The sequence below is a fragment of the Urocitellus parryii genome, chromosome 3 (genome assembly GCF_045843805.1).
Source record: "Urocitellus parryii isolate mUroPar1 chromosome 3, mUroPar1.hap1, whole genome shotgun sequence".
Taxonomy (NCBI): domain Eukaryota; kingdom Metazoa; phylum Chordata; class Mammalia; order Rodentia; family Sciuridae; genus Urocitellus; species Urocitellus parryii.
Genome location: NC_135533.1, coordinates 112,000,703 through 112,020,672, shown reverse-complemented (window position 1 = coordinate 112,020,672; position 19,970 = coordinate 112,000,703). Strand labels below are relative to the sequence as shown.

The 19,970-nt window shown below is 43.2% G+C and overlaps 1 protein-coding gene across 2 annotated transcripts in view; it reads right to left on the bottom strand.

Annotated features, from left to right (window-relative positions):
• The window catches only part of Ap1b1 (adaptor related protein complex 1 subunit beta 1), a 57,392-nt gene extending 43,335 nt beyond the window's left edge, over positions 1-14,057 (bottom strand). For both annotated transcript variants that reach the window (XM_026413332.2, XM_026413334.2), the window contains exon 1: positions 13,930-14,057. The gene's annotated coding sequence lies outside the window, so the exon portion shown is untranslated. The remainder of the gene's footprint in view (positions 1-13,929) is intronic.
• Between the last annotated feature and the right edge of the window lie 5,913 nt (positions 14,058-19,970).

The following is a 19,970-nucleotide window of genomic DNA, read 5'->3' as shown; positions in this document are numbered from 1 at the left end:
TTTGGGCAGGGAAAAACTCAGGGTTTGGATTTTGTCTTTGGAAGTAGCAGGGAATGTTTTAAAAAGCAGTAATTAAAGGGAATTTTTGGTTAGAAACTGCTTTGGGCAGTATGATGAGTCACTTGTGCTAAGGAGACAGCATTCTGGGCTAGGATCCCCCTCAATTTTAGCATTTACAGGCCGAGGAATACCTCAAAGGAACAGCAAAGTCAAAATTAAAAGAGGAGCAGTCCTGAAACAACTGGTTTTGCCCTTGAGGAATCACCACTGCTGCCCCTACCTCAAGTCTATCTTCCCACACTCACAGATTGTGACTTTGAAAACACAACTCATTTTTAAATTAGGGAGGCAGCCAGGCATGATGGCACATGCCTATAATCCCAGTTAATTGGGAAGCTAAGGCAGAAGGATCACAAGTTCGAGGCCAGCAAAGTTGGTAGACCTTGTCTCAAAATAAAAAATAAAAAGGAGTAGGGATGTAGCTCAGGGATTCAAACCCCAGTACCAAAAAATAAATTAAAAGTTTAAAATTAATAAAAAAAGAGAGATTACCACCTGTCATTCTTTTTTTTCTTAAATATTTTATTTATTTACTTATTTTAGGTATAGATGGACATAACACAATGCCTTTATTTTTATGTGGTGCAGAGAATCGAACCCAGGTCCCACCTGTGCTAGGTGAGCGCTCTACCGCTGAGCCACAATCTCAGCCCCATATCACCTGTCACTCTATGTTATTTCACATATTTCTTCTGACAGAGAATAATGTGAGAATGAAAGCTCACTGACAAAAATAAATATAAATGAGGGCTGGGGTATAATTCAGCAGTTAGGTATAACCGTAAACACCATAAACATCATGGAATTTCATCTGTATGAGGTTCTGGAATACGCAGAAGAGGCAAAACTAATCTACAGTGATAGCATCAGATCAATGGATGGTGATCTGGAAGAGTGCCCAAAAGCCCTCTGGAGGTAATGGAAATTACCCCATCTTGACATAGACACTGACCATACTGTATATTCAAGAGCTGAGCACTTCACTTGGTGTGAGTCATACAAACATTAAAAAAAAAATGTTTTATTGCCAGGTATGGTGGCGCATGCCTGTAATCCCAGAGGCTTGGGAGACTGAAGTAAGAGGATCAAGAGTTCAAAGCCAGCCTCAGAAAAACCGAGGCACTAAGCAACTCAGTGAGACCCTGTCTCTAAATAAAATACAAAACAGGCCTGAGGATGTGGCTCAATGGGTGAGTGCCCCTGAGTTCAATGTCTAGTACCAAAAAAAAAAAAAAAAAAAGTTTTATTAAAAAAAATAAAATAACAAATGTTAGAGAGGAAAAGGAAGAAGAAGAAGGAACACTGATAATCTAGGGAAAATAAAACCTTTTCTGAGAGTGACATAAAAGATCCATGAATTCAATTACATGAAAATCAAGTTTTCGGGCTGGGGATGTGGCTCAAGCGGTAGCGCGCTCGTCTTGCATGCGTGGGACCCGGGTTCGATCCTCAGCACCACATACCAACAAAGATGTTGTGTCTACCGAGAACTAAAAAATAAATATTAAAAATTCAAAAAAAAAAAAAAAAGAAAATCAAGTTTTCATGGATGGCCAAGAACATAGCAAAAATACAAAAGACAAATGACAAACACACACATGTAAATTTGCATCACAGGCTGGTGTTGTGCTTAGTGGTAGAGCGCTTGCCTGGCATTTGTGAGACACTGGGGTCAATCCTCCACACCACATAAAAATAAATAAATAAAATAAAGGTATTGTGTCCATCTACAACTAAAAAAAAAAAAAAAAATTAAAAAAAAGAAAATTTGCATCACATTGCAAAGTCTATTTCCCTTAATATATGAAAAGCAACTACAAATAGGAGAATGGTAAAGGATGTGGACAGTCCACAGAAAATGAAATACAATGGTTCATACCCATAATAAGAGAATCAGAAATTACTGGACTAATAAAGACCCAAAAGTCTGATAACACCCCTTGTTGGTGTGGATGTGGGGAAATAGGCATCCTCATTTGATGCCAGTGAGAGATTAAAGTGTTAACTCAAAGCAATTTGACAACACCTATCAGAACAGCAAATGTACATACCTTCGATCCAGCAGTTCTGCTTATAGGACTTTATATGTTTTAAAAAGAAAAACTATGTAGATACACAATTATTCATGCAGCATCCTTTGTAATAGCAAAATACCATGAAAACCTTAACATGACTATGTAACCGGAAGAAAACTATGTAACTCTGAAAAAGAACAAGGCAGCTGTACATGCATTTTTATGCATCACTCTCCAAGATAATAAACAAAGCAAAATGGAAAACTAATGTACTATGCTGCCATTTGTATTTTTAAAATATGAATATTAATGAAACATAAATACCAAAAGTTTACAAATGCACGGACTACCCTTAAGAGGACAAAAAAGACAAGTTAATAGTGGTTTCTTTCAATAAGGAAGCGGGGTGACTGAGGAATGGTGAGAGACTGACTTTTCATCATTTACATCTTGATAACTTTGAAATTTTATCCTGTGTGCAAGTATTACCTATTTTAAACATAAAGAAAAAATAGTACATCTACCCTCAACATTTTCTCCACCCCTGTGTTCATTCTTGTCTCAGTTTAAGCTCTGCTGCCCCAGAGGAGACTCTTTTGCGTCCGAAGGGCCTGAAATTAGACCCAATGGTGTCCCAGACTTCTCTGCTGCCCTCCATGTTCCTCTAATGTGGGATATGTCCTGTTTAATGTTGTCAAACCAGTGAATGGCACTATACCTGACACACTCCAGAAGCTCACCAGATGTCTTCTGACATAATGACTGAAAAGATGGATTCCAGAGAAGCTAGAAACCAAGGGCCCATACAGATCAAGATAAGAGACCTCGGTGACAAGCATCAGACAGTGAGGACTGGGGCAGACCTGGAACATATGGCTTTGCAATTAACTTTCAATAAACATGGCAAAGTTGATCCAAAGCCAAGATGACCTCCAGGCAGTCTGGCTTTGCTACCAAGGGCTGTGAGACCCTGGGAAAATCTCCCCATCTCTGGGCCTTACTTTTTCCAATTGTCAAATGAAAATTCAGCCAGATCAATGGCTTTTCAAGTCCATTCCCACTCTTTGTAACTACTCTGGTTGAGGTATAGATGGGGAGCTTAGAGCTTGGTCTCGTTCCATTCATTATGCCCACCTCTCCCCCTCCTCATTGGGAGCCCTTCATACACCCCATGGTTCCAAGGCATAAAGTTCGAAAACAAGTTTACTAAATGACAGACAAAAGTCCTTCTCCATTTCATATGCTACAATTCTCTACTCATTGAGGAAAGCCGTTCCCCACCAATAAGTGTTCTTTCCAGGTATCAAACAAGAGGAAGTCCAGCATGATCATTCTAAGAACATAAGACATTTCCAATGGAACAAAAGAGAATAAGTTCAGCATGCAGCCAGGACCAGTAAAGGAAATCTTTTTTCTTTCTTTCTCTCGCTTTTTTTTTTTGGTACCAGGGAATGAACCCAGGGATGCTCTACCACTGAGCCACTTCCCCAGCCTATTTTATTTATTTTGAGACAGAGTCTCGCTAAGTTGCTTAGGGCCTCACTGAGTTGCTGAGGCTAGCTCTGAACTTAGATCATCCTGCCTCAGCTTCCCAAGCCACTGGGATTACAAGTGTGAGCCACTGCACTGGGCAGGGCCAGTAAATCTTACTGAGTCTTTGGCAGAAAAGAAAACAGTAACAAGACAAGCAAGAAAGTGTTTTAATTCCCCTAAAAGCCAGACAATGGCTTACTCTGTGCTATACCCTGATCACGTACCTTCCCATGGAGCTCCAAGTTTGACAGCAAGGTGTCTGCTCACCCCTCCTCACCTGTCTGACAGTATCCTTTATTTTGTTTGTTTATTTTATTTATTCTATCTCAGGGTACTGATTCCTGTCAGAGTGGCCCATGCCCTGCAAATAGATGAGAAATGTGAGGCTGGCTGTGCTTGCACCTGCAGTGCACACCATCAGCACTTGGTGAATCAGAGAGCCCCCAGTATTGTGAGATCAGCTAGAAAAGCAGCTTTAGGAAAAGAGGGAAGAGACAATTAGACAAGGTCTGATCCACCTGCCATGACCCATGTCTGAATGCAAGGATATTCAGGCCAGGATCTGTGAAGATCTGTGTTGGTGGCTTCCATGGTTAAACCCTTCCCTGATGAACAGCTGTTCAGAAACCTGTTCCAAGGAGCCCGGAGTCCAAGGGCAGTCAAGACTAAGTTAGAAAAAAGTGAATAAAAGGGACTACAGTGAGGGGCTGGGATTGTGGCTCAGCGGTAGAGCATTTGCCTAGCACATTCGAGGCCCTGGGTTCGATCCTCAGCACCACATAAAAATAAATAAATAAAATAAAGGTATTGTTTACTCAGCAATAAAAGAGAATAAAATCATGGCATTTGCAGGTAAATGGATGGAGTTAGAGAAGATAATGCTAAGTGAAGTAAGCCAATCCCAAAAAACCAAATGCTAAATGTTTTCTTTGATATAAGGAGGCTGATTCATAGAGGGGTAGGGAGAGGGAGCATGGGAGGAATAGATGAACTCTAGATGGGGCAGAGGGGTTGGAGGGGAAGGGAGGGGGCATGGGGTTATTAATGATGGTGGAATGTGATGATCATTATTATCCAAAGTACAGTTATGAAGACACGAATTGGTGTGAATATACTATGTATACAACCAGAAATATGAAAAATTGTGCTCTATATAAGTAATAAGAATTGTATTGCATTCTGCTGTCATAGATAAATTTTTTAAAAATTAAATAAATAAAGGTATTGTGTCCAACTACTACAACTAAAAAAAAAAAAAAAAGGAACTAGAATGGTGTTACCATTTCTTCTTCACCTGGAACAAGAAAGACACAATTTGATCATTTTACTTCTGTCTCAAGGACAGAGAGAGATTCATCTCACAAATAGTCCCCTACTCTGTGCCATGCCCTGATCATGTTCCTGCCCCATGGGGCTTAGAGTTTGATGGAGATGATAAGTCTACTTACCCCCACCCTCCACCCAGGTCTGACAGTATCCTTTTATTTTATCTTATTTTATTTATTTATTTTTCTGTAGCACTAAGGATGGAACCCAGGGCATCACACATGCTAGACAAGCGCTCTACCACTATGGCCGCAGCTCAACAATCTCTTAAAAAGGAAAGGGTCCTCCAGTAAGTACTAAAGTTCACTTTAAGACAGGGAAACAAGGCCAAGTTCAAGATTAAAAGGTGAGTCAGCAGTAGAGAAACTAGATTTCTGACTTTCTCTGAGACAATGTGATCACCAAACTCAAGACAGGCTCTTTCAAGTCAGCTAGTAACTATGAATAGATAAGCTGTGTGCTTCCTCAGGCTCAGCATGAGAGTCAGAACAAATGTGGCAGCAGTAGCAGCAATGGCAAGTGCACAGGTGCACCATGGGCCAGACACTCTGTAAAGAGCTTTAGATTTAGTCCTCACAATAGTCTGAAAAAGGTTTTAATAATATCACAGGTTACAGATGAGGAAACTGAAATCCAAAGAGGTCAATGCTTTTTTTGTGTTTGAGACACTCAGCTAGAACATGGTAGTGCCAACACTTTCCACCACCGTCCCACGATGTGATCACAAGTCCTACTCCATCTAGTGAGACAACAACTCATCTCTAAATGAAGCCCTGGAAGAAACACACATGCTCCAAGCTAAAGGGTATGTGAAGTAGATTGCCACATATCCTGACAGAGTCCCTCAGATGTTGAACAGAAGGTTATTTTAAGGCCAGCCCATCTACCTTGGACAACAGAACATCTAGTTTGGTAATATGCCTAGCAAAAGCCTGTTGAGAAGAGCTTGCCAAGTTATGGGTCTCCTGGGATTTGGATGAAAACTGATTAATCAAAATCAATCTCCTGAGGCCCACTAGAAATCAAAGGCTTCAAAATGAAAAGGAACCAAAAGCAAACAAATGCCACATGCAAACAAAGGTTCTTATCTCAGACTCTAAAACTCCATTCTAGAATCACTTGATTCTAGAATCAGTTGTCAGTTCTCAATTAATCTACAAGTAGTAATGAATGGAAAGGTCTGCTGCCAAGAAAAAAGAAAGTTCCTCGGGATTTGGAAAAAAATTAGCAAGGTCATCTTCTGAACAATACTTAATCAATGTGAGGAGAAAAAGGACAAGAACGATAAAATAAGACTTGTGATCTCTGTTTTTCCCACTTATACCACAGGAACCCTTTCTGGAGAGTTGTCCATTTTCATTGTCTTCCAACAGTAAGTATAATGTGGTGCGTCATCTGCTGCAAACCTGGGTCTGTGTCCCACCAGGAGCATGCACACAATAAAGGTCAGCCTTTTCCCACAAGGCTTTTATAGATTCAGAAGCCAGGGAAAGGACTGCAGAGGAATAACAGAGTGATTCTGAGCTCTAGATAACTGCCACCAAAGCTTGAGGAGCAGGGTTCTGAGACAAGTGGAGGGGCTCTCTTTGATGAAGATGGACTTGGATGAACATGGAAAGACAGGTCAGATTCAGAAAGGGAGGAGCTGGGGTGACAGAAGACCCACCAGATCCTAGCATAACAAGGGAGGTAAATGAGAACAGCAGAGTCATTGCCGATGCTAGCTGGAAGCAGGCTCCATACTGAGTAACTTACAGCCTGTCTCATTTCATCCTCACTTAAAAGCAAGGCATTAAGGACACTGAGAGAGAATCGGCCTATCCAAGGTCAAAACCTGTGTGTTTAGAAGTCTGTGAGACTTCCTCCTTGGCTGGAGGAAAGACTTGGAAGGGGGAAAGAAGCAGATTAGGTTAGGTAAGGTAAAATGAGATTTAAGAGCATGTTGGACCTTTCCAGCAGAAGATGCAGAGCTGTCAAATGACAGGTCTCCCACTGACAAGCTTTTGATACTACTGATCCTTTCCTTCTTCCTGAAATATTTTCTTCCTTTAAATTCCAGGAAGCCACACTCTCTGCTCTCCCTCTTACCACACCATCCATTCCTTCTTGGTTTCCTCTGCTCCTTCCTCCTGTTCCTCTCTTTAAACTCTTCTCTTCTCCATCTACACTATTTCACCTCTCTGTTGATCACATCCAGCATCACAGCTTTAAGTATCATCCACAAGTGGACAACTCACAACTTTACATCCCCTGGTCCAACCTTTTCCTGAGTCCCAGGTTCCTACAAACAAACCATCTAATTGACTTCTCTTCTTAAATGTCTATATGACTAGCAGGGAAGTCAAACTGAACATGATAAAAACTGACCTCTGCCTTCCTTCCCTCTCCCAACAGGTTCACCTTGCAGTCTTCAGTTACTCCTAACAGGTTCTCAGGCTAAAAATCTCAGTTACCTTTGACAACATACTCATACCCCACATCTCATCTATCAGCAAATTCTACTGGGTGTACTTCGAGATTAAGTCCAGAATCCATGAAGTGGTTTCTCACTAGTTCCATTGCTACAACCTGGCCCCAGGTCACCATCACTTCCCATTGAGATTGCTACCAATCTGCATCCACACTGTTTCTGACAACCCAAAATGATTCTCTTACAGTCTAAGACAATGACATCCCTCTGCTCCAGTCCTCCAACAGTTTCTATCTTACTCAAAAAAAAAAAAAAAAAAAAAAAAAAAAGCCTAAATCCCTACCACCCCTGGATGAGATGCAGCCCCTACCCCACCATTTCCTCTCTGAATTCTTCTCTCCATTACTTCTTCAGCTCCAGCCACATGAGCCTCTGTGCTGTTCCTTGAACACAATAAGCATTTTTCTATTGCAGGGCCTTTGCATATACTGTTTACTTTATCAGGAAGGCTCTTTCCTAGATAGACTATGGCTCAGATCCTAACCTCCTTTAACTCTTAGTTCAAATTATCACCATCTCATTGAGACCTTCTCTGACCACTTTATTAAAATTGTACACTCCTCCAGCCAATCACCATTATTTCCCAATCCTCTTTCCTCTTTTTCTTCCCCTTCAGATTATTTATCACCTACATACTATAAAAGGTTCTTACTATTTTTCTTCCTGGAAAACATAAATTCCATGAGAACAAGGATTTTATGTTTCATTCACTACTGTTTTCTACCTATTATTTGTATACCACGCAAAGAGTAGGTGTTCAATAAATGTTTTAATGACTAGTACTTAATTCCCTTCTTGGGGAAATTTCATATTTTGTAAACCAACCTCAGCTGGACTGGTTCTGACAGGATCAGAGATACATCTTACTCTTTCGAGCTATTTTGACCATATTGAAAATGCCACCACCTCAGCCTATTTTATAGTCAATAAATGGAAAGTAAGTGTATAAATGATCAGAGAGAGAAGAAAAGGCAAAAGGTAGAAGAAACAGATGGCAACATCTAAAATGGTAAAAATGTTCAGGCCACTTCCCTTCAGTAAAGCCAGGTTGCTGGTACCTGCTCTCACAAGCTTCTACAGGCTCAGAGAGCCAGCAGACTGAGGAAGGCAGTGGGGTTCTGACACGGGCTATGATGGAAGCATGGTCAGACCCTCCTCCCCGCACAGCCCTTCAGGCCCACAGGCCTTCTGAGTTCTGTAAAGTGCCAGATGCTCATTGCCTCTGCACCTGCTGATCCTCCTGCCTGGATTATCCTTTCCTGCTCTAGCATGGCTGCACAAACTTATCCTTCACATCTTAGCTAAGATGACATCACTCCAAAGACACCTTCCTCACATCTGCTGTAAGAAGGTATTTCTCTGCCCTATCCCCCAGAATTCTTAAACATTTTCCACACGTTAACTCTGTCTGCCATGTACTAGAAGCTGTTGCACACGCTGGGGATGCCAGCAGTGAAGGAAACAAAATTCCTCCCTTCATAGGTTTATTTACATCCTAATAGGGAACAGAGACTTTAAGTGTGATAAATAAGTGAAATGTTTAGTATCTCAGAGAGTAGTAAGTCCATTGCAAGGAAGGAGGATAGGAAGCATGGAGTGAAGGGAAGGAAGGTTGAAATTTAACTAGGGTAGACACAGAAGGCTTCCTTGAGAAGGTGACAGGTGATATCATGGCAGGTAGGGAGCCTTCCAGGCAAAAGAAATAGCTAGAGGGTTGGGGAGAGTACTTGCCTAGCATACCAAGTGCTAGGTTTGATCCCCAGCATTGCAGCATTGCAAAAAAGAAAGAAAGAAGAGAGAAAGTGCCAGGGTAAAGGAGGTGTGCCTGGAATGTCTAAGGCAAATATGGCTGAGTGAGAAATGAGGACAGCAGTGGGTTATGAGGTCAGAGGAGAATACGGGGGCTCTATGATCAAGGTCAAGACTCTGGCTGTTACTCCGAGGAAGCTGGAGGGTTCTGAGCAGAGAAGCCCTGAGATCTGACTTACATTTTAACAGGCTCTGGCTGCTATCCCTTTTTGTTTTCTCTCATGGCTTATCAGTTCTCCTAATCATTGCATTTTTCCCCCTATTTCTACTGTCTCCCTCCCCAATGAGAAAGCAATCTGATGACAGAAATTACGCCTGGCTTGATTACCTGTCAATACGGGCCAGTGCCAGGCACTAGCAGGTCTCAAAAAACACTGAATAAATGAATGAGTGTTGGATTTATGAAGTCTCTGTTCTCGGTGTCAACACCCAACAACTAATCCTTCAAGATTAAAGAATGAAGATGACAGAAAGTGGCTATTCTCAAACTGACATTCCACCCTCAATGTGCTTAAGATCCTAAAAGCAATGAGGTGGGGTTAAAAAGAACCTGCCACTCAAATCTACTTTTCTACTCTACTATAGAACTCAGCTGTTGAAGCGCTGAAATAAAACACTGAAGAGTTAGTTTTAAAGCTTTTGAGATCTGACCTCTAAATCTACCACTTTGCAGTTTAGTGTCCACTGGGAAGGTAGATAGGGATCAATGATTACAGCATCCTGGGTGGTAATGAACTCTGGAACTTCTGGAGTCAACCAGTGACACTCTTACCTTAATTAGAAGGAGCCTCTCAACTTAGAGACCCTCCTGGTAAAGGTCAAGCCCAAGGTTAAAGACAAGAAGATCATAATGCTCTGGAGTCTAAAACCACAGGGAAGTCCCTCAGCTCCACCAACAAATAGGAGACAATCTAAGAGGCTAAAATAAGTGAACACACACAAAGCCCTTGTAGTACACAGCACCCTAAGGGAGCTAGGCAATTGTTAGCCACTATTATTTCTACAGAGGGGGAGTGTTTACCATCTCCTTGGGGACCTGAGGAACTCTGGTGGCTGGAGGCAGCAATGATAAGTTTGAGAGTAATTAATACCACTACTAGTCAGATTTCTCCCTATCCCCTGGGGTGTTATGATAATGGACAGACGTCATCTGGGAAGTGCTTTGAATGCCATAGATGTCAAGAAACCCTAACAAGTCAATGTAATATTCACTCACTAAACATTTGTGGTGCACTGAACTGACTCTGTGCCAGACAGAGTCACAACTGGAGACACAACACAGTTAAGATAGGTCTTATGAAGGATCGAGAGTTTGTTTGTTTGGTTTTTTTTTTCCCAGCAGGGCACGGTGGTGCATGCTTGTGATCCCAATGGCTGGGGAGGCTGGATCACCAATTCAAAGCCAGCCTCAGCAAAAGCAAGGCGCTAAGCAACTCAGTGAGGCCCTGTCTTTAAATAAAATACAAAATAGGGCTGGGGATGTGGGTCAGTGGTTAAGTGCCCTTGAGTTCAATCCCCAGTATCCAAAAAATAAAAAGATATCCAAGTAAACAGAGACACCCACTGTGTCACCCATTGTGATCACAGAACATCCAGCAGGGATATCTAGCTCAGGCCTGCAGGGTGGTGGTAATGATCAGAAAGGCAGCACCAAGTAGTACTCCAATAACAGAGGTTTGGTGCAGGGAGCAGGAAATGGTGTTCAGACAAAGAAGGAAGAGCATGAAGCAAAGGTAGAAAGGCATAAAAAAGTATCTAGACCTGGAAGCAGCTTGGGAGGTAGAAGTATGGAGTAGGAGGGATGAGGAGAGAAAGCCAGGCAGGAGTCAGAGCCCAAAAGACCTTGGATGCCAAGCTAAGGAAGTGGGTGAGTTTAGCCTGAAGGCAATAAGGAACCACTGATGGATTTTCTTTTTTTTTTTTTTTTAATTTTTTTTTTTCCCCGAGAGAGAGAATTTTTTAACATTTATTTTCCTAGTTTTTGGCGGACACAACATCTTTGTATGTGGTGCTGAGGATCGAACCCAGGCTACACGCATGCCAGGCAAGCGCGCTACTGCTTGAGCCACATCCCCAGCCCCACTGATGGATTTTCAAGCAGGACTTTTTAGTTTTAAGGATCCCTCAAATGCTCAGGTGATATCTTCTCTCTGGTGTATTTATTCTTCTATGTGAGGGATAAAGAACAAAAAATCTCTTCTGGCCTGTGAAAATAAAAATACCTGTCCAGAAAAAAAAGACCTTCAAGGACTAAATGTCCCTCAGAAACAGAACAAAGGGCCAGGTGCAATGGCACACACCAGCAGCTCAGAAGGCTGAGGCAGGAGGACTGCAAGTTCAAAGCCAGTCTCAGCAATTAAGCAAGTCCCTAAGCAACTTAGTGAGATTTTTTTTAAAAAAGGGCTGGGGATGTAATTCAGTGGTTAAGTCCCCTGGGTTCAATCCCTGGTTTAAAAGGAAAAAAAGAAAGAAATGAAATAGAGCAAAGCATAAAACCATACGTAAGCCACACTTGCTTACTATCAGCACATCATACTTCGATGCCAGACTTGAAGGTCTTCTGGGAAGTAAGCAGTTTAGAAATGCAAGTTTTGAGGATAGCTAGAAAAAGATCAAAGTCCAGAGCCAGAATCTATAGGACCAACAAACTGAACATGTTCTGAAATACTTTTAGGAAGTGAAAGAAGGGTGGAAGAAGCCCTAAGTACACAAAGGTCTCTATTTGCACAAGGAAGCAACACCCCACAAGCCACAGCTGCCAGTCTTCCTCAGACACAGGCCCTGGCAAGCATCAACTGTTTTAGGGTCAAAACACCCACCAGTGTAACAGGCTCTGCACAATTTCCTCTTTTAACAACTCTAAAATGGGTGTGGGGGAGGGGTGATCAGTATTATTTTGCAGCTGAAGTAATGAACTCAGCCCAAATAATCTGTTCAGGTCACACTTCGGAGAAGCTGCTGGGCTGGGGCTGAGAGGAGTCAGGAATGCTGTTTCCATTATACCTCTGAGCCCTTCAAGTTGCTCAGGGTAAAGCTTCTGGTGGACCCACACTCAACAGATGATCTCAACCCATGCAACCATTGAGAGATCTGATTATTTAAGAAACAGTGAAGCTGCCCCTCATGACGGTTTCTAAGAGGAGCTTGGTGGGCTAAAGCCAGGACAGGGAGCCAGATGCTCTGAGCTATGTCCTACCATCTGTGACAAGTTGCTTTATCTCAAATCCTCTCCTGGAAGGATGGGGATAAGGTAATAGTATTAAGTTTCTGTGAATTCAATGAACTAGGAGAACAGACCACAGTTTAAAGAAAAAAGTAACAAGAGGAATATTTTTTTATCAAATCTTTCTTCAGAAGTATGTGGAAACCTTCTTGGATTCATTAAGGCTTAAAGCACCTGTGTGTAGGAAGATGACAGGTCTTCACACTGTGGTTAGGGAAACTGAGGCAGACCTGGAACAAATGACTTCTGCAAAAGAGTGAGGCTCCAACTCACAGAACCTAGCTCCCTGGCCATCAAACCACCTCATTCTTTCAGCCAAGATATATATTCATCCCAGGCAAGATGGCACAGGCCTGTACATTTTTCAGAGAGACAGAGTCTTTCCTTGAATACATTAGGTACATTCTTCCAGAACCTAGCACCAAAAGATCTCCTTTCTCTTTACTGAAAAAGCAATGCAACTCAGCCTCTCTCAAGAGACATCTGGATGTTAGCTGCATGGATAGTCTGTTTTGTGTCTCACAGTTCCTAACCGGGAAATTTTAAGCTCTTGTCCTGAAAGATAAATTACTTATAGCGATAGCCTGCAGGATTGTTTCACCCTAAAGAAAGTGAATTAAATGCCCTTTATGAAGATCAGACAAAAAACAATAAGGCTACATCTTGACACAGATCCAAATAATGTACCAGCAGCTTGAAATATTAAATAGTTCCTATACCCTAACCCTACTCCAGCTTCTCCTTTGTCTCTGCACTTTGCTGGTCTCTAAAAACCTAGGTAAGAACCCCAATGCTTCTGCCTCTTCTACCTGATTGACTTTATATGTGTGATTTGACTTTTGTGCCTGTGTGTCCTGGTGGATAAAATGGGTAAGGTATCAATAGCTACCCTACAATATAGCATTGTAAGTAAAGTGTTTAGCACGGTGCATCGTTTACAGCAGGAGCTTAATAACTAAGATGGAATTCTTGTTAGTGTTTTCTAGCATTATTACAGGTGTCCCCATTCTGTCAACTCGTCCCAAAGGATCCAAAGGACAGACCAAGCCTTAGCCTATCAAGGCGCGGGAGGCACAGAGCCATTTCTTGACCCCCCTCCCCCCATCATTTGGAATTTTGGCAAAAAGATAAGCCCCTGTACGAGGAGGAGGCCCCAGGACAGCCATGGGTTGAGTGCAAAGGGGGAATCCAAATCCGGAAGAGTTTTGCCTCGGCCAGGGACAGGCTCCATGGGGCCTAAGTCTAGGAGTCTCTCCGGGCGGGCGCCCCATGAGGGGCTGCGGACCTGGGACAAGCCCGGTGCTGGCCAGCAGTCAAGTGGGCGCGAATGAATGAACCCGCAGTCCTTACTCCTGGTCTCGGCCGGGAACGCCGCTCGCGCCCCTCTAGCATGGCGTCCTCACCGTGACCCCTGACCTCGCAAACCCCTCAGCTCGACCCCCGACTAGCCGCCCCACTCTTTCCGAGCTTCGTCGGTCTCCCTGTTTCCTCACCCGCAGGTCCAAACGGCTCCCGGCGCCACGACTCGATTCGGCTCGGCAGCAAAATGTCCGCGGCCTCCTCCTCCCCGTAACCCGGTGCGTCGGTGCAGCCGGCCGCTCCGAGCCCCGCGGCTGTCACCTGCCGGGCGGAAGTGAGCGGCCCGCGCGCGGGCACTTCCGGTGGACGCACGGCCTGGGGGCGGGATCAAGGGTACAACCCGGGCAGGGGTGGTGCCCGTGGGCGTGGCGAATGTGGGCGGGGTCAGAAGGCGGGTCCAGGGGGCGGGACCGACCGCTATTAACCTCTCTGCTGCCGAGCGCTGATTCGCCACTGTACCCTGCAGAGCGCAAAGAAAAACTGGTTGGTCAATAGCTAAGTAATTAGCCTGCTGAGGCCCTGAGAAGGGTAGGATTTTACCCAATGGGAGAGTCAAAATTAGAACTGTAAATCTAGTCAAACGCAAGACTGAAGCTTCTCTGCTAGTCTGAAGCTGGACTGTTTCAGGGCAGCGTCAGCGCTCTAGGGGAAAACATCAGTCCCTCCAAGGAACTTTTATCCACTGGGATCTTAATAAAGTGCCATTTCTCCTTTTGCCAGGACCTCAATTGCTATTGTCACCTTTCCCAATTCCATTAATTTTCTCTTCCTTCTAGATAATTTCTGTTCATTTCCTTTAAAACATTATGTAATTTCTACTCTTTAAAGGTGCTTTACTGAACAAATAATATTTACATCGCAGAGAAATGGAAATATACTGGAAGCAAAAAGAAAACAAGCCGGTTGCTCTGGCCCAATCCTATAATCCCACCGATTTGAGAGGCTGAGGCAGGAAGATCACAAATTTTCAACATTTTTAACAGCCTCAGCAATTTAGCGAGAGCCTGTCTCAAAATAAGAAATCAAAAGGGATGAGGATGTGTGACTCAGTGGTTAAGCGCCCCTAGATTGAATCTCTGGCACACACACCCCATCTCTCACACAAACACGCGCCCACGCGCGCGCACACACACACACACACACAATCATGTGTGATCCCACTGCGTGAAACAACCACTTTTAATATTTTGGTAAATATCTTCCTGGACTTGATTTATTATCTGATATTTTTATCTCACTAAGATATTGGTAAAACTTCCTCAAAACAATATATTAATTTCTACTTGTGCTTACCAATACTTTCATAGTACTCTAATGTTTGGCTCATATTGTGATTTTCTTAAACAATCCCCTAAAAGTGTACACTAAGGTTGTTATCAATCTTAATATTATAAAAACATTTTGATAAATAAGCTCTTGCACAGCCATAGATTAGAAAATTGTAAAAAGAGCATAAAATAGAGTCCCACATACCCTTCACTCAGCTTCCTTTGATGGTGACTCTCTATCTATCTCTGTAGTAGGACATTAAGCCCAGGAAATTGGCATTAGTAAAATGCCATGATCTCAACTACAGACAGTATTCTGTTTTTAAATCCATTTTCAAAGTAAGGAAAGAAAAATATTTTTTCTTTTTTGCTGCAATGATGGAAATTTATTTTTCTACAGCCACAAGGCTGGAAATCTAAGATCAAGACCAAACTGATTTCTTCTTCTTGACTTGCAGATGGCCATCCTTTTGCTGAATCCTCACATGGTCTTTCCTCTGTGCACCTAGAATAATCTTATATCTACATGTCAAATCACATATCTGGAGGAAACTTTTCTAATGATAAATGTTGGCAAGTGCCATCAGTCTCATTGGAAAACAAATTGAGAATGTGACCCAGAAAAAAAAATTTTTTGTTCCACAAAATGAACACACCTAAAGGTACCAATCTGGAGAACTTATGTGCAAGTGGCAAGACATTAGCAGAAAGCAGAGCTTTAAGATTTCGAAGGAGACCAAGGTCGCTGAGCCCAGCTGCTCAGGAAGGACTTCCTGGGGAAGGTAGCATTTGTTCTAGGTCTTGCTGAATTAGTGCAAAGTTGCACGGAAATCAGGGCTGGGAATATGTCTCAATGGTAGAGTGCTTGCCGGGGTTCCATCTCCAGTATGGGAAGGAAAGAAAGAATGGGGGTGGGGGGAGAAAGAAAGAGCAAGCCAGGTGTGGTGGCACATGCCTGTAATCCCAGAGGCTCAGGAGGCTGAAGCAGGAGGATCACGAGTTCAAAGCCAGACTCAGCAAGAATGAGGCGCTAAGCAATTCAGTGAGACAATGTCTCTGAATAAAATACAAAATAAGGCTGGGGATGTGGCTCAGTGGCCCCGTGACCGAGTTCAAACCCCAATACCCCTCCCCCCCAATAAAGAAAGAAAACAAAACTTGGGAAATCACAAGCCCCCTACTCTTCACCAGGCTCTGGGCTAACTGTTGGATAATCAGATGGTTGAGGGCCAAGGTCCTGCTCTTGCTGAATTTACAGTTTGTCTAGGGAGGTGACAGAGCAGCAGACCCAAGTTTCTTCCAAAGCCTCTCTCCTTGACTTGTAGATGGCTGCACTTGCAGAAGTGTGAGATTAGTGCTAAGGTAGGGGACATGCTGAGGGCTTTGGGAATCCAGGACAAGAACAGAAGCTCCCCAGGGTTGGAAGGACCAGGGGAAGCCTGGATAAATGGGGGGGGGGTATTTAATCTGTAACTTTAAAACAATGACTATTTATGGAGCCCCTCTGTGGAGCCAAGTGGTTTGCAGGCCTCTTTTGCTCTCTCCATTGGCCCCGGAAGGCAGGGGCTGTTTTAATTCCATTTATCTGGGGAGGGGGAAGGGACACAAATCTGAGACTTAAGTCAAATAGCATGTGAGTGGCAGAGCTGAAGGCCTGGTCCCAGAGCCCCAGCTCTCATTAGTCCCAATAATTTCACCTAAAATACATTGTCACTCCTACCTGAGCTAGCCATGTTGGGGATGCAGCAGTGAACAAGGAACAGCCCAATCCCTCCTTGGGGCTCACAGCTGAGTGTGGGAGCAAGACAGATAACGGGACAAATTATAACTGAGTGATCAGCAGCACCAGGGAGGCACAGGAAACTTGGACCCCAAATGAAGTGATGTCCAGCTTGAACCATGAAAGATGAAGATACAGAACACCAATGTGAGGTAGGAGTTCAGGGACACCAAGATGGCAGAGGCAGGTAGAAGAAAAATGCCACTGGAGAGGAAGACGGAGAGTTGGGTCATCCTGTCCCTGTTTTTGATAAGTCCCATTACCATGACAACTCCTGTCATTAAGGACTTACCACCCTTGATAACTCCTGCCACAGTTTGGTATTTTAAAATGACCTATGATGGTAAGTGGACAGTATTCTAAAGTAACCAATGGAGGGAAATTGGACACTCTTCTAATCTTGTATTAAAAGGTAATCAGGGGTTGGGGTTGTAGCTCAGTGGTAGAGCGCTTACCTAGCATGCGTGAGGCACTGGGTTCGTTCCTCAACACCACATTTAAAAAATAAAAAACAAAGTGATAAAGAGTAATGTTTATTTTTTTTAAAAAAGGTAATCAATGGAAACAAATGAGGTGAGGTTTTTCATTTGAACCATACAGAGAAGAGATGCCTCAAAGCCCAGCATTTAGGAGCTAATTTCTAGACCTCAGGACCTTGAGCTTCTCTCTCTTGCTTGATCCACTTTGCTCTACCTTACCGAGTGGTAATTTAACCTTCAACTTCAATAAATCTGCACTTTGCCTGTTACTTCTCTGTGTCGTGCTCAATTCTTCTTCTTCTTTTTTTTTTTTTTTAACCCAGTGCCTCACATGTGCGAGGCAAATGCTCTACCACTGAGCCATAACCCCAGCCTCTGTCTTGCTCAATTCTTTGTTCAGGACACCAAGGACCTGGACTTTAGCTGGACACCTCAGTGGTAACACTAATAGTTACCATGATCCAGGCACCACCTTAGTCTCTTCTACATATTGATTCACTGAACTCTTCTAGTAATTTCGATTCCCTGATGGTCCCTAAGTAGAGATGAAAGGGCTGGGGATGTAGCTTAGTGGTGGAGCATCTATCTAGCATGAGTGATACTCTGGGTTTGATCCCTGAAAATGGATTTGATCCTTAAAAAATGCATAGAACCAAGCAGAGATGAAAAAACAGGTTGGTGGACAGAACTGATTTCTCCTCTACTTTCCTATAGGTCTGGACGTTTCCTCCCATAGTTCAGACTGGAAGGAGAGCTAAAATTATAATACTAATAAGAGGAGGCACAGGTCAGTGCCATAGGCTGGGTAATTATAGCTTGCAGAGATGGGAGATAGAAGCTGGCCACACTGCCTGAGCAAGTTATTCTCACTGTCAAATGCTAACAGCTAGGTTGGGGATTTAGCTCAGAGGTACAGTGCTTGCCTGGCAGGTGTGAGGCAAGGGTTTGATTTCTAAAACAAAACAAAGAAAAAAAATACTGTCATCTACAGCTGGAGCAGCCATACCTGTGGCATTCGGAGTCTGCCTGGCCCCCTCCTCAAGGCCCAAGGGAGCTCCTTGCTCCAGAGTGGATGAAGCAGAGCCAGGGATGACCAAATCTACCTACCTGGAAAGAGAAAACCAACTTCCCCCAGCAAATACATCCTTCCTAAAAATTATATCACCTTCTGGTTAGAGGGAGAAGCTTTATTAGCTTTTCTCAGAGTCCTGGTCATTTTGTCTTATTATTTTTTATCTCTTTTTTGTTGTTGTTAGCTATAGATGAACCTGTTTTATTTATATGCAATGCTGAGAATCGAACCCAGTGCCTTACGCATAGCTAGGCAAGCCCTCCACCACTGAGCTTCAACCCCAGCCCTCGTTTTTGTCTAATTGAGTGAGCTCTTTAGGCCTAAGTTTCTCCTCCCTGGGTACTTGGCCAATACCATGGGCCAAGCACCATTATATGCCCTCAACATCCATTTCTTCATTTAATTCTCACCACTCTCGAGAGGAAGGTGCTATAGTAAGCCTGTTTTACAGATGAGGACATTGAGGCCCCAAGAAGCTGCAGAACTTTCCCAACTCCACTTCATGGCAATGGGGTTCTAGCTGGGAGTCAAGATCAGGGCAGATAACTGCAGGGCCCATGCTTTTCCCTTCTCTCCATCCTTACCTGCCTCATGAGGTTTCATCCAATCAGAAGAAGGTTGGGAGTTCTTGCTGGGATGTGGAATGACCCATAACTGTGGCTGATGCTATGTGACCTACATCAAGTTTTTTCTTTCTGACACTCAGAATCTCAGAGCATGTCTTTCCCATCCTCCCTCCACAATGGGTACGTAAGTATACAGTCAACACTGTATCCATGGGTCCCTCATCTGTGGATTCAGTCAATATGGATCAAATATTAGGGAAAAAAAAAAAAAGCAGAGTACAATGACATACTTCTATAGTCCCAGCTACTTCAGAGGCTAAGGAGAATCACTTGAGCCCACACGTTTGTGACCAGCCTGGAGAATATAGCAAGAGCCCATCCTTAAAACATTGAAAAAAGGCCGGGTGAGGTGGTGCATGCCTGTAATCCCAGCATCTTGGGAGGCTGAGACAGGAGGATCGACAGTTCAAAGCCAGCCTCAGCAGCTTAGCGAGGCCCTCAGCAACTGAGCGAGTCCCTGTCTCAAAATTTAAAAATAAGAGGGCTGGAAATGGGTCTCAGTGGTTAAGTGCCCCTGAGTTTAATCCCCAGTCCCAAAAATAAATAAATAAATAAATGAAAGGCTGGGAATGTGACTCAGTAGTTGAACACCCTGGGTTCAATCCCTGGTAGCAAAAAAAAAAAAAAAAAAAAAAAAAGAGAAAAGAAAAAAAAAGAAAGAAAGAAAAGAAAAGAAAAAAGAATTGCATATATACTGAACACACACAGACTTTTTTCTTTATCATTCCCTTAACAATACAATATAACAACTACATTGTACTAGGAATAAGTCATCTAGAGATGATTTAAAGAACAGGAGGATGTGTGTAGGTTCTATGCAAACACCACTCTAACTTATACAAGGGCCTTGAGCATCCATGGGTTTTTGGTATCCACAGGGGTCCTGGAAGCAATCCTCTGCAGACACAAAGAAATGCCTGTCTTGTTGGACAAATTAAACTCAGGAGTCT